The sequence below is a fragment of the Balaenoptera physalus genome, assembly GCF_965194825.1.
Source record: "Balaenoptera physalus genome assembly, chromosome: 6".
In the NCBI taxonomy this organism is placed as follows: Eukaryota; Metazoa; Chordata; class Mammalia; order Artiodactyla; family Balaenopteridae; genus Balaenoptera; species Balaenoptera physalus.
Window position 1 is genome coordinate 14,832,933 of NC_138885.1, and position 11,409 is coordinate 14,844,341.

At 45.0% G+C, this 11,409-nt stretch overlaps 1 pseudogene across 1 annotated transcript in view; it reads right to left on the reverse strand.

Annotated features, from left to right (window-relative positions):
- The window catches only part of LOC309662747 (5-hydroxytryptamine receptor 5B-like), a 41,327-nt pseudogene that overhangs the window by 5,217 nt on the left and 24,701 nt on the right, over positions 1–11,409 (reverse strand). The gene's annotated exons all lie outside the window — the stretch shown is intronic.

An 11,409-nucleotide genomic window follows, 5' to 3' on the forward strand; every position in this document is an offset into this window, starting at 1 on the left:
TAATATTCCATTGTACCCCCATTCTTTGATGAGTCTCAGCTTAAAGGCCACCAGCCCTCTCAGAGCGGCCTTCCTGCCCCTGTCAACTACAAACTGGCACTTGCCATCTACCTCTACAAGGATTAAATCATGAGCCGCTGCAGCGGCTGACCTTCAACACCCCCTGAAAGGCGTTCAGGGTGGAGAGCAGGAATGAGGCCCTCTTTGCTCTGGGAAAAACTGGCAGAACAGGTCTTCAGATAGTTAGATATTTTCAGAAGAGGATTTTATGAGCCCAATTCTTGCATTGCCTCATATATAGAAAAGCACTAAAATCCTTCGTGGTGACGACTGCTCCTCGTGACTAGCAGAAACCTTCTGCAAAAAAATATGTGCTTGATTCCAGTTTGCAGGGCAGAAGTTGAGACACAGATGTAGAGAATGGACATATGGACACCAAGGGGGGAAAACTGCGGTGAGGTGGGGATGGTGGTGTGCTGAATTGGGCGATTGGGATTGACATGTATACACTGATGTGTATAAAATTGATGCCTAATAAGAACCTGCAGTATAAAAAAACAAACAAAACAACTAATACTAAACTTTCATTGGGTTATTTGTATGGAAATATGTTAATATAAATGTTTCAGATATTACATGAAATTTCTAAAAATCTTATATTTGTATTTGTATGGAAATATGTATGGAAATATGTTAATATAAATGTTTCAGACATTACATGAAATTTCTAAAAATCTTATATTTGTATTTGTATGGAAATATGTTAATATAAATGTTTCAGACATTACATGAAATTTCTAAAAATCTTATATGTTCTGGTATAATGTTATAAGTAATAATCCTAGTTATTACTTTAAAATGTATATCTCAGAAATAACTAATTTTCTTGTCAACTGCATTATTATGAACTTTCATCAAATCTTTTACCGTGGTCATTTTTAAGTCTTTTGTCATTTACAGACAGTTCTGGGTGTACTCTGATGATTTTGCAAATATGTTCCTATAAAAGGGTTTCATCTTCAAGAAATTCATGGAAAAGACTCTGACAAGTACAGGTTTCTGGTAACTGACTGTACTGCTGAACTGAATGAATAAGCATTTTCAGAACTCTGATGAAAAACTGATGAACTCATAAAAGTGCTAACAAAAGATCAAGATAAAAAAAAAACAATTAATTACATGGGACTGAGTGAACTGATGAGGATGAGTATAATTTTTGTGACTTTCTGTCTGAATTAAAAAAAAAAAAAATCCCACAAGGACTCAGAGGCAAAGAATATACAAATCAATTTTCACTGCAAAGTAAAGGAGCTGTTACAGAGGAGGATTACTGGACTGAATGTCAATATTATGACATAGTATGAGTGTGTTTCATGTTTGGTAATTGCAATCATTCTTGCTTTTGTTGTGGTCATCCATGTACAATGCTTGGTGTCAGTCTATTTATCTCTTGTAAAAATAAAATACAGTGTGTGTGTGTGAAAAAAAAAAAAAAAATATGTGCTTGATTGTATGTACTCCCCCTTCACCAAAATCACATATATACTGCCCTTCCCCCCTGCCTCTTTGGAGCAGTTTCCCAGAGCTATCTGAAATGCTGTCTCCCAGGCTATAGTCCTCATTTTGCCCCAAATAAAACTGAAGAAGTCACAACTCCCACGTTGTGCTTTTTTTCCAGTCAGCACCTCTCTAAACTCAGTCACATCTCCCTGTGATTTGGTATCATGCTCCCCTCCTTTGTAGCAATGTGTGTGATCACGGGTGTTATATGTGGCACCCCTCGCGGCCAAGCTGAACAAGGGCAGGCCTGGGTCTTCCGTGTACGGCACCTGCCTGGCAACACCACCTGGCGCCTGACAGGTGCCCAGGAAACAGCTGCTAAGTTGCCATTTCAACAGCATGGTCTGCACCTGCAGTTCTCTTCCTTCCCCGAATGCTGCCAGTCATGATGCTGGAGAAAACTCAGAGGCAAGGGGCTCCCAGGCAAGGACTGCATCTAGCTTCCCTCCCAGACACAACTGGAAGCAGGCATCAGGAGAGCCACCCAACCGCGGGGCACTTCACAGTGTCCACAGAGGGAAGAGCCCTGTCTCCTCTCGCCTGGGGCAGGACGGTGGGAGCCAAGAAGGCGACCACGTGGTCTGACCTGGCAAACCTGGGGCTCCTCATCCTCAGCTCTACCTTCAAATTCTTGGTCTCTGCTACTCCTCCCCACCCTCATCTCTATTTATTCAGAAAATCACTAGGTCAGCCTGAAACAGATCATGGCGATATGGACAAAGTTGAGTCCTTTCCTTTGTTAGTGTAAACCTAGCATCTTCCCGCTGCCACTTGGAGAGAGAGAAGGAAAAGGTCTCTCGTGGAGACCAACCAGCACTTCCCTCCTCTCCATCCCTCTGCCCCTTACAAAGGCCTGTCTTGGCAAACACACACCCTCTGGGGGCCAGCGGGCACCCCCTCTTTAATGAGCCGCCCCAAGGTTTCTGGTCCCCCCAAGATGGGAGTTGCAGGTCACCTCTCCCCTTTAAAAGAGATAACACTGACCAATTCCCTCATAGTAGACCACCATCATCCACCAAAGGAAGCCTGGGGGATAAAACGTGTCACCCTGAAATCACCCCGTGAATCGTAGCAGTCCATTTTCCGGAGGGAAAAGTAGTGTCAGAGCACAAGAGGAAGTGTCAGGTGATGTTTGTCTTTCTCCCACTCAGCTCATTAATGGGCACTTTCCCAGCCATTTCTCTGCTGACCTCAATGACCTCCCAGGCACTTGAGTTCCTCCCTGGGTTAATGCAATTCCAAATCCTTGTTATGCTACAGAAGTAAAGACATGGGGTCAATTCAGTTCAAAGGGATCCTGGGGGAAGAGAAACAGAAAAGGCAGTAGAAAGAAAAGGCAGTCCCCCTGGTTTGCTAGGAGACTGACAAGGTTGGCTTTTTTCATTTGAAATGTAATATCCGACAGTAAACCAAAAGACACTAAGAACAACTCCAGAAAAGCCACTGTAAAACAGAGACTATGCTAAACACTTGTAACGAATGACTTTGATTCATCCTCACACCAATCCATCGAGGGATTATCTCCATTTTACAGTTGAGAAAACACAGAACCTATGTTAGGATCACATTTGTGCTTGGGATGCTTTCAGAATGGACATCTACGGCTTCCTAGGAAATGTCTAGGAGCTCTAGCAACCAGCTCTGGGGCCATCCCTGAGCTTCTCCGTCTTTCCTCTTTGGTTGGGTGTCTCCTCAGCCTCTTTGCCCTGACTTTCCTCTGTACACCTGTGGGAAAACTGACCATTCAGGTTTAAGAAGCCTCTGACGCTGGCTTAGAATCCACTAATCTGAAGGCAAAAATATGGACTGTTGAAGGCACAAAACCAGTAGCACCTGCCACTTTTTGGTCCTGCTGTAAAAGGACAGGTGCTCTGGACACACAGAAGTTTGGAGACATCAGATGTCATGGCCAAGGCCACACAAGCAGGGCAAAGCAGAACCAAGGTGCCTGCCCAGCCTGTTTGGTTCCAGGCCTGTATGGTTTCTTTTTGCCAGGGAACGGAAGGGAAGGAGAAGGGGACATGACCTAAAAGATGCGTTCACCTAAACATCTCCATAGAGTCTGAGGCTTTTCCACCTAAAATTAATTAAGGACCAAATCAGCCAGACAATATATTCTCAGAGATTTATGAATCACCTACTGTGGATATAGGGACTACATACCGGAATTCCCCATCAAGTCCCAATTTCAAATATTCTGTCCCACCATTCCCATAAGCACTCTGATATCAGGGCATGGATTCTGAATCATCATTCTGAATATTGTGTCATGATCAACACTCCAGGAGGGCAGGGACCTCGTGTGTCCCGTCCACTGAAAAGTCCCCAGCACCTTGTAATATATGCCCTATAGTAAAATCTCAATAAACACTTACTGAATAAATAGATATTTGGGGGAGAAAACTCTAAGTCTCTTGCATTTCTGCACATTTTGCTAGCAAAGACACTGACAGCCCTTGTTTTGGACTAGCTTGTCAAGGATGTTTGAAGAACAAAGAGCCTTGGAAGATAGAGATAGTGTCTCCCAGTAGAAAAGAAGGCAGGTTTACTTGCAACCCATCATAAAAGATTCATGTTTCCTAAGAGCAAAGGGCAGGTTTACTTATTGGCCAGCCCTGGTCAATACAGACTTGGGCTCCCTAATCTGGGAGTTTCTCTACTATTTGTGATGCCAATCCAGTGGGCCACTCCATGTGACTCCCATGGAACTTTGAAGGAAAGGGGGAACGGACGCACACATGAAGCTTGTGCTGCCTGCGTACCATGAGTAATAAAGGCCTTTGACTCTGATCTGGGGGTCTCCTGCCTTCTGCCAGCGTCCAGTAAACTAGGGTAGGCCGACTTGTTTGCTTGCAAACAGGCTAAAATCTCAGACCTTCACAGTTCCTGAGAGTCGTTTAGTATTTGCCATGTGGTTCCACACACCATCTTACTCAGTTATAACAGCAGCCAGTAAAGAAGGAATGAGGAAACCAAGGCTCAGAGCAAGTTAGTGATTAGATAGGATTCCAATCGGAGCCCCCATTTCCACATCTCCAACCACGAAGAACCTTATCTATATGCTGGGCTTCCTGAAGGATGACAGTGAGACAGTAGTACATGGCAGGACCTCAGAAATGTCAGCTTCATGTCCCCTTGTCCCTTCCCCCCCCCCCCAATTAAAACAACAAAAATTCCAGCTGCCACATATGTAAACCTCTAATGTTGTCGGATGAACAACCTAATGTGAACTAGAAAAGGAAAGCAGAAAGAAGGAAGGTTACTAATCGCTTCTGGGACCAACCAGTTTGCATTGTGATGCATGGTCAGGCACCCAGTACGGGGAGGCTTTTCACAGGGCTGGGGTGAGGAGACACACTAACCCTAGTGACTAATCAAGCCCTGCAACATCTGAGAGAGGGCAGAGGGCAGAGGGCAGAGGGCACTGAGACGTTTCCGATTTTGGTTGAAGACAATCTGGATTATCACTGGAATTCCCCCATTTCTAACCAGAGCTCGGAGGGTCAGGAGTTGGAATATCCAGAGCTCCATTCTCTCTGCCCAAGGTGCACTGAGATAACCAAGCTCCAAGCTGCATTTCTAAAGGCATCTTGAAGCGATAACTAACCAAGATAGCCCCTCAAAGTAAACAGGAGCTGTCTAGCTAGTCTGACAAACTAGACCAGGAAATCTTCTCATCTGCTTCTCTTGTGCAAAAGAAGCCAGAAAATAAATTAAGGACGTTTTCTTGTAAAAAAAAATAAAAGCAGAGCACTGCTGGGCTTGAAAAAGATTAATTTTCCCTTGAGGGTAATTACATACACCACAGAGTACAGTTTTGCTAAACTTTTGGGTATGATGATAATATAAAGTACAATTACTATTATTCTTATATTTGGAAAACATGGATTTGGCGGGGCTGTCAGTCACCCTGGAATGGCTAAGGCACCACTGGAGTTAATGCTGAGAAGGGGAAATTGTAATCAAGTGTGTTAATTAAAGTTACATGACATTTGTTTCTGCTCTTATGTCCTCTGATCTAGTCACCCCCCTTTATGGGTGGAGGCCAATGGAAGGTCGTCTGTTGAGGCAAGAGCTCTTACCCCAAGGTGCCTAGACTCCCAGGTCAGAGAGTCTGTGCACAGAAGGAGGGTGTCATGGAGAGAGGGGAGGTTTTGCCTTTTGCACACGCATCGTCCAGCCTCAGTGTTCTGACCGGCCTTCTTAGGGGGCCATGGCTCCCCTGACCACCACGGCCCCGCCTCAGAGAGGCCCAGTTCCTGCTGCACTGTGGGTTCCATCCCTTGGGAGAGCCAGTAGGAGGAAAGGCTGAGTGTCACTCTCCAGAGATGGGCTTCAGGGAGTGCCCTAGGCACGCTGGGCAAGCAAGTGCCTACATGCCTTTCTGGACAGCAAGTCCAAAGGTTTGTTCAATCTTCAACGAATTCTGTGACTTACCAAAGGGTTAATAACCATGGAGTCTGGATGTCATTCTACCACTGAGAAGCTCAATCTCTTCCAAGAACTACATGGATTTAAAGGTCATTGGTGAAAACACATGATCCCTGCACCATGCCATCTACATCCCCCTTCGTTTCCCCTGCCCTTTCCACTCTTCCCCAACAGTCCAATCAGAGAAAAGAGAAACGGAAGCAGATGTAAAGAGACAGAATGAGCAGAATGATGTAAGAGAACAAGGGAGAAGTTTATAGAGAGGGGAAAGCCAGGGATGTTTCTAAAAGTATAGAGAAAATGCTCCTTCATCCACCCAAGTAGTTCTGGAAACTCTCAGTGCCAATCTTAAAAGAATCAAACCATAAGCCAGATGTATTGTTACCACTGATACAATTTGATTAATACAATTTACTTTTCTAAAGTTAAAATAACCTTGCAGTCTGGCATGGGAATGTGTTTCAGTCATATTTCTTTTAATAGATGGAATCAGAACAAGGGTGATGATTTTCCACCATCCTCTTCCCATATCTGAGCTCTGACTGAAGCCAGGTCCCACACATGGTTCTGTACACAAGTCCACCAGCCGCTGGTCTTTGGAGAGGAACAGATGACAACTAAACATTGTAAAAGTGGGAAAAACGTCAAGGGCTCTGTACAGATTTCAGGTCACTTAGGGCTTATATACTGTATGCTCGCAACACAAATCTACTAATGTGGAGAAGTGGGCTGGAGAGCCAAATATTTTGTAATATAACATTATCTAAAATTCAGATCCAAGTCATCGTAAATGCTCTAGCTCAATACTACAAATTTATTTTGACCTTTACAGGTTCCAAAGTGCTTTCCCATACACTATCAGTCTTTTGGGATCACTGCCGTCTGGACAGACTTCTAGAAAAGCACCTATAAGAATTTATTATTAATTCTGTAATTGTGGCTTACTAAAATTAATCCCTTGAGAGCAGAGACCACTTCTATGAAACCTCAAAGGCTACTACACTGTCTGACGCATAGGTCACTACAAGTCAGCCAAGTAACCTTGAACCCATCTGCGTGTCCTTTTGAAGGGGTTTTAAAATACGTCCACGGGTTCATTGACACGTTTCCCAAAGGCGGAGCCTAATTCCCCCTCCCTTGAGTATGGACTGGAGTTAGTGACTCACTTCTAAGGGATAGAATATAAGGGAAGTGATGGAATATAACTTCTGAGACCAGATCATAAAAGGCACTGACTGCAGTTTCCTCCTTGCTTCACTGTCTCAGACTAGGAGAAGCCAGCAACCATGTTGTGATGACACTCAAGCAGCCTTGTGGAGATGTCCTGCTAACAGACATGCAAACAAGCCACAGCTACAACCACAAGAGACCTTGTGCCAGAACCGCCCAGCTAAGCCATTCCCAATGCCTGCCCCACGGAAACTGTGAGTTCATATGTGTTTGTTGTCTTAAGACACTAAGCTTTGCACTAATTGTTAAGAAATAAATAACAAACCCACCTATAATGGTAAGAGGTATAAAATAATAGTTTATTACTTATAATTTATAAGAAGAATTTCAAAAAATAATAATGAAGATAGTGCAGCAGCTATCATTTAGGGTTTTACTATTTTAGTCACTCCATATACACTATTATCTCATCTACTCTTCACAAGAATTTTAAGAGGCAGATGGCAATATTTCCATTTTACCTACAGGGGAATGCAGATGGAGATGAACTCACTTGGCTGAAGTGCTAATAAGTGGTACAAAAAGAATTGAAATCCAGGTCTCCTTGCTTCTAAATCCCATGCTCTTAACCACTGTGCACACTGTCTCCCAACACATGTTTATTGATTGAGTGAATGAGTGAAGGGTATCAACCAGGGCCACGTTATAACCCTCACGAGCCCGAGGCATCCTTGCCTCTGTAGGTCCTTCCTCCATTAAAAAATATTAAAAATTATATTTTATGACCATATTATTATAAAGACTAATATAATCGAGGCTGGGCTCATTATTACATATTCATTAACAATTATATTCATTTTTTCCTCTAAAAGAAATTAAAATTAAACTATTTCCACAGGCCCCTATAAGTATGCTGGCTCTCGGTAGTGTACTCATCGTGCCTAATGAATAAAATGGCCCCAGTATCAACTTGTGCACAGATATCAGATAATTAAAAAGAACAAAATGTTTGATGTTGCATTTTAAAAGCCAAACAAATCATCTCTATTGGCTTTGCTTGTTTCTTCTTCCAAGCAGTAAAAGGCACAGGGCAGAAGGAAACAGTCATAACCCATGGGAGGTGCATGGTGAGGGCAGAATATACTCTGTGTCGTGCTCAGTCTATGAGGCTGAAAAAAGGGATGCAGGTGGGAATTAATCCCGTCTCCCAAGAGAAGCTGGCAGTACCTCTGTGCTCAACTGTGTTCAGCTCTCCTGGAAAGGTGTTCACAGGCATAGTTTTGAGATCCTGCTCCCTGTGCCTGAAAAATATCGCCTGCCATATCAGTAAACAGAGGATATTGCGGCCCTCAAGCCATCAGCCACGGAACTGCACCCTGAGGGGATTCAGGACGAAGAAAAGCAGGATACAGGCCCCGGATAGCTAAGGTGCAAATCAAAGGGATGATTTCAATGAGCCCAGACTCTTGCATCTTCCCATACATAGACAAGCGCTAAATTCATTAACTTAAGATATCTGGGGCTTCCCTGGTGGCCCAGTGGTTAGGAATCGCCTGCCAAGACAGGGGACACGGGTTCGAACCCTGGTCCGGGAAGATCCCACATGCCGTGGAGCAACTAGGCCCGTGCACCACAGCTGCAGGACCTGCGCTCTAGAGCCTGAAAGGGTGGCCCCCACTCGCCACAACTAGAGAAGGCCTGTGCGCAGCAACGAGGACCCAACACGGCCAAAGATGGATACATACATGAATAAATTTATAAAAAAACAAAAACAAACTTAAGATATCAGGTTTTCTTTAATTAACAGTAATCTTTTGAAGTTCCGACTACCTGCTTTCTCTATATATCCTGGCTGCTTCCTTACCTCTTTGGAGCCATCCCTCAGAGCGACCTGAGAGGCTGTCTTCGGGCTTAAGTCCTCAGAAAGTCCACTGAATAAAACATACTTCTCATCTTTTAGGTTGTGCTTTTTTTTTAGTTGACATCCCATGACCCACCTTGACTGGGATATGACTGCCTCTCTCCCATGAAGGTCTAGATGCTTGTGAGATGCTTGTGACAGTGTTCACAAGTTAAGTTCCTGGAGAGAGCATGGCATACTGGAAAAGGGGTGAAAAAGAACAGTGACTTTTAGATCCGGGACAAACTGCAGCTTTTCCACCCCATAACTGTGTGGTCGTAGATGAACTCACTTTATGGCACTTGAGTTTGATCATCTGTAAAATGAGAGCTGTGTGGCGAAGACCGTTAGTGTTCACCAAATAGCCAGAGGCTCCCCAAGTTTTCACCGTGTCTGGCCAACGGACTGTGACCCGAAGGGCCACTTCAGGGTAAAGCAGGTAAAAGTTGCTGTATCTGCAGGTCTTGCTTCCCCTTCCACAGCAACCTTGGAAGCCACATGTTCAGGACAGCATAGCTAAAGGATGACAAGGGGCCTGGATCCATGAGTTACCGCCTGGAGGAGAGCTGAGCAGGAGGAGGGCCGGCAGACCCACACTGAACTTTGAGTGAGAGTGAGATAAACCGTTAGTCTGGGGGTTCTATGTTATGCAGCACATCTTAGCTTATCCTGACGAACAGAGACTGTAGTGCCAATTTGTCTGGACCCTGAGGATTAAATAAGAGGATGTAGGTAAAGTGGCACAGTGCCTGAAAGAGGGAACTCAGTCAGCATTTCTTTCCTTCTCTACTTTAAAATATTGAGGCACTGTTGCAGATCCCTTTCAGATACTATTTTAGTGTTGGGACCTAGTCACAGAATCCTGAAAATAGATGAAGGGTGTGCACAGCCTCATGACCAGAGGCCTTCTGCCTTCCTAAGTGCTTCCGTCACCCACAGAAAGCAGTAAAGACACTTTGCAGGACCTAAATGCAACTTGACTCATTTCCCCGGAGGGCAGACAAAAGCAGGTGGGGGAACGCATGGAGAGAGTACTCCCGGCACATTATTTTAAATTTCTGTCTGGGTGTCCTGTGGTCAGCAAGCTTGCAAATGCTGACTCAGCAACAGTACCCAGGAGTTTGAGTGACAGCTTGCTGGAGCCTAAAGAAGCAGGGTGTTCTCGAACCCCATCTCATCTGTAGATGTATCTCAGCATCATATGAGTAAGGACTCAGCCTGACTTAGACCAATGCTGTGTCCTAGAGCAGAGACTTGCAGCACAAGGTGCGGAAGGGGCTCGCCCCAGCAGGTGGCGCCAGCGGGTGGCTAAATCAGGGCACCACGCTGCCCCGCCTCCTACAGCTCTTTCTCCCTGCCAGTGGCCTCCCCATTGGCCAGGCTCCCGACCAGGCACATCTGCTTTGTATCACCTGCCTGAATGGGTTCTGTCAAAAATGAACACTCAACTCAGGCTTGGCAAGCCTTTCTGGCATCCGTTTCACCATGATTTCTCTGGGTGCGCACTGGATTGATGTAGCCAGTAAAAGCCAGCCCTACCTCGGCCAGCAGAGAGAAAAGCGATGATCACCCCAGGATTTCCGAGGGACCTTTCAAAGGACATCATTAATTCTGAATAAAGCTCTCCCCTACCAACACTTTCCAGTTGACATTCCTATTTTATCCTACAAAACTCCTCTGCCATTTAATGAAGGGCAGTGCGGGTTGGCGAGACGCCTGCTTTTAAAAATACACACGTTTGAATAACCTAAGTATCGGAGTTAACTTTCAAAAGTAGAACAAAACTAACAACAGAAGAACTTACCCCGTCTCTTTCCTTCCCCCCTCATGCCCCCTTTCCCTGGTCCATATATTGTATTAGGAAAGGGGCAATAAGTCCTGTTATTCTCTAGGACTGAGAGCCTGAAACCCCCATTCACTCAAAAGGAGAGTTTGGGGCTTCCAGGGTGAGGAGGGAACTGTCATCTGTTAGGGTCTGGCCAAAAGGCAGAAAGCCCCGACTCTAAATACAATGGAGAGAAGTTCTGCCAAATGCAGGTTCCTCCATCTCATTCATTTCCAGGCTTATGCGCGGGCCCATTGTAGATTGCCAGGCAACGCGCTGTGGATCTCCTTGCTCCAGCCAGCTCTGCCCCCCATTCCCCGTTTGCCAGGCACTGTGCTAGGTGCCTCGCATGCTTCATCTCACGTAAACCAACAGCCCTATGAAGTAGGAATTCACTTATTCAAAGTTGAGGAAACAAAGCCCACAGAGATTAAGCAACTGCCCCAATGTCCCCAGCTGGGATTTCAACCCACGGTTCTATCTCGTTCCGAAGTCACTGAAAGATAGCACTGAGGTTGGGACA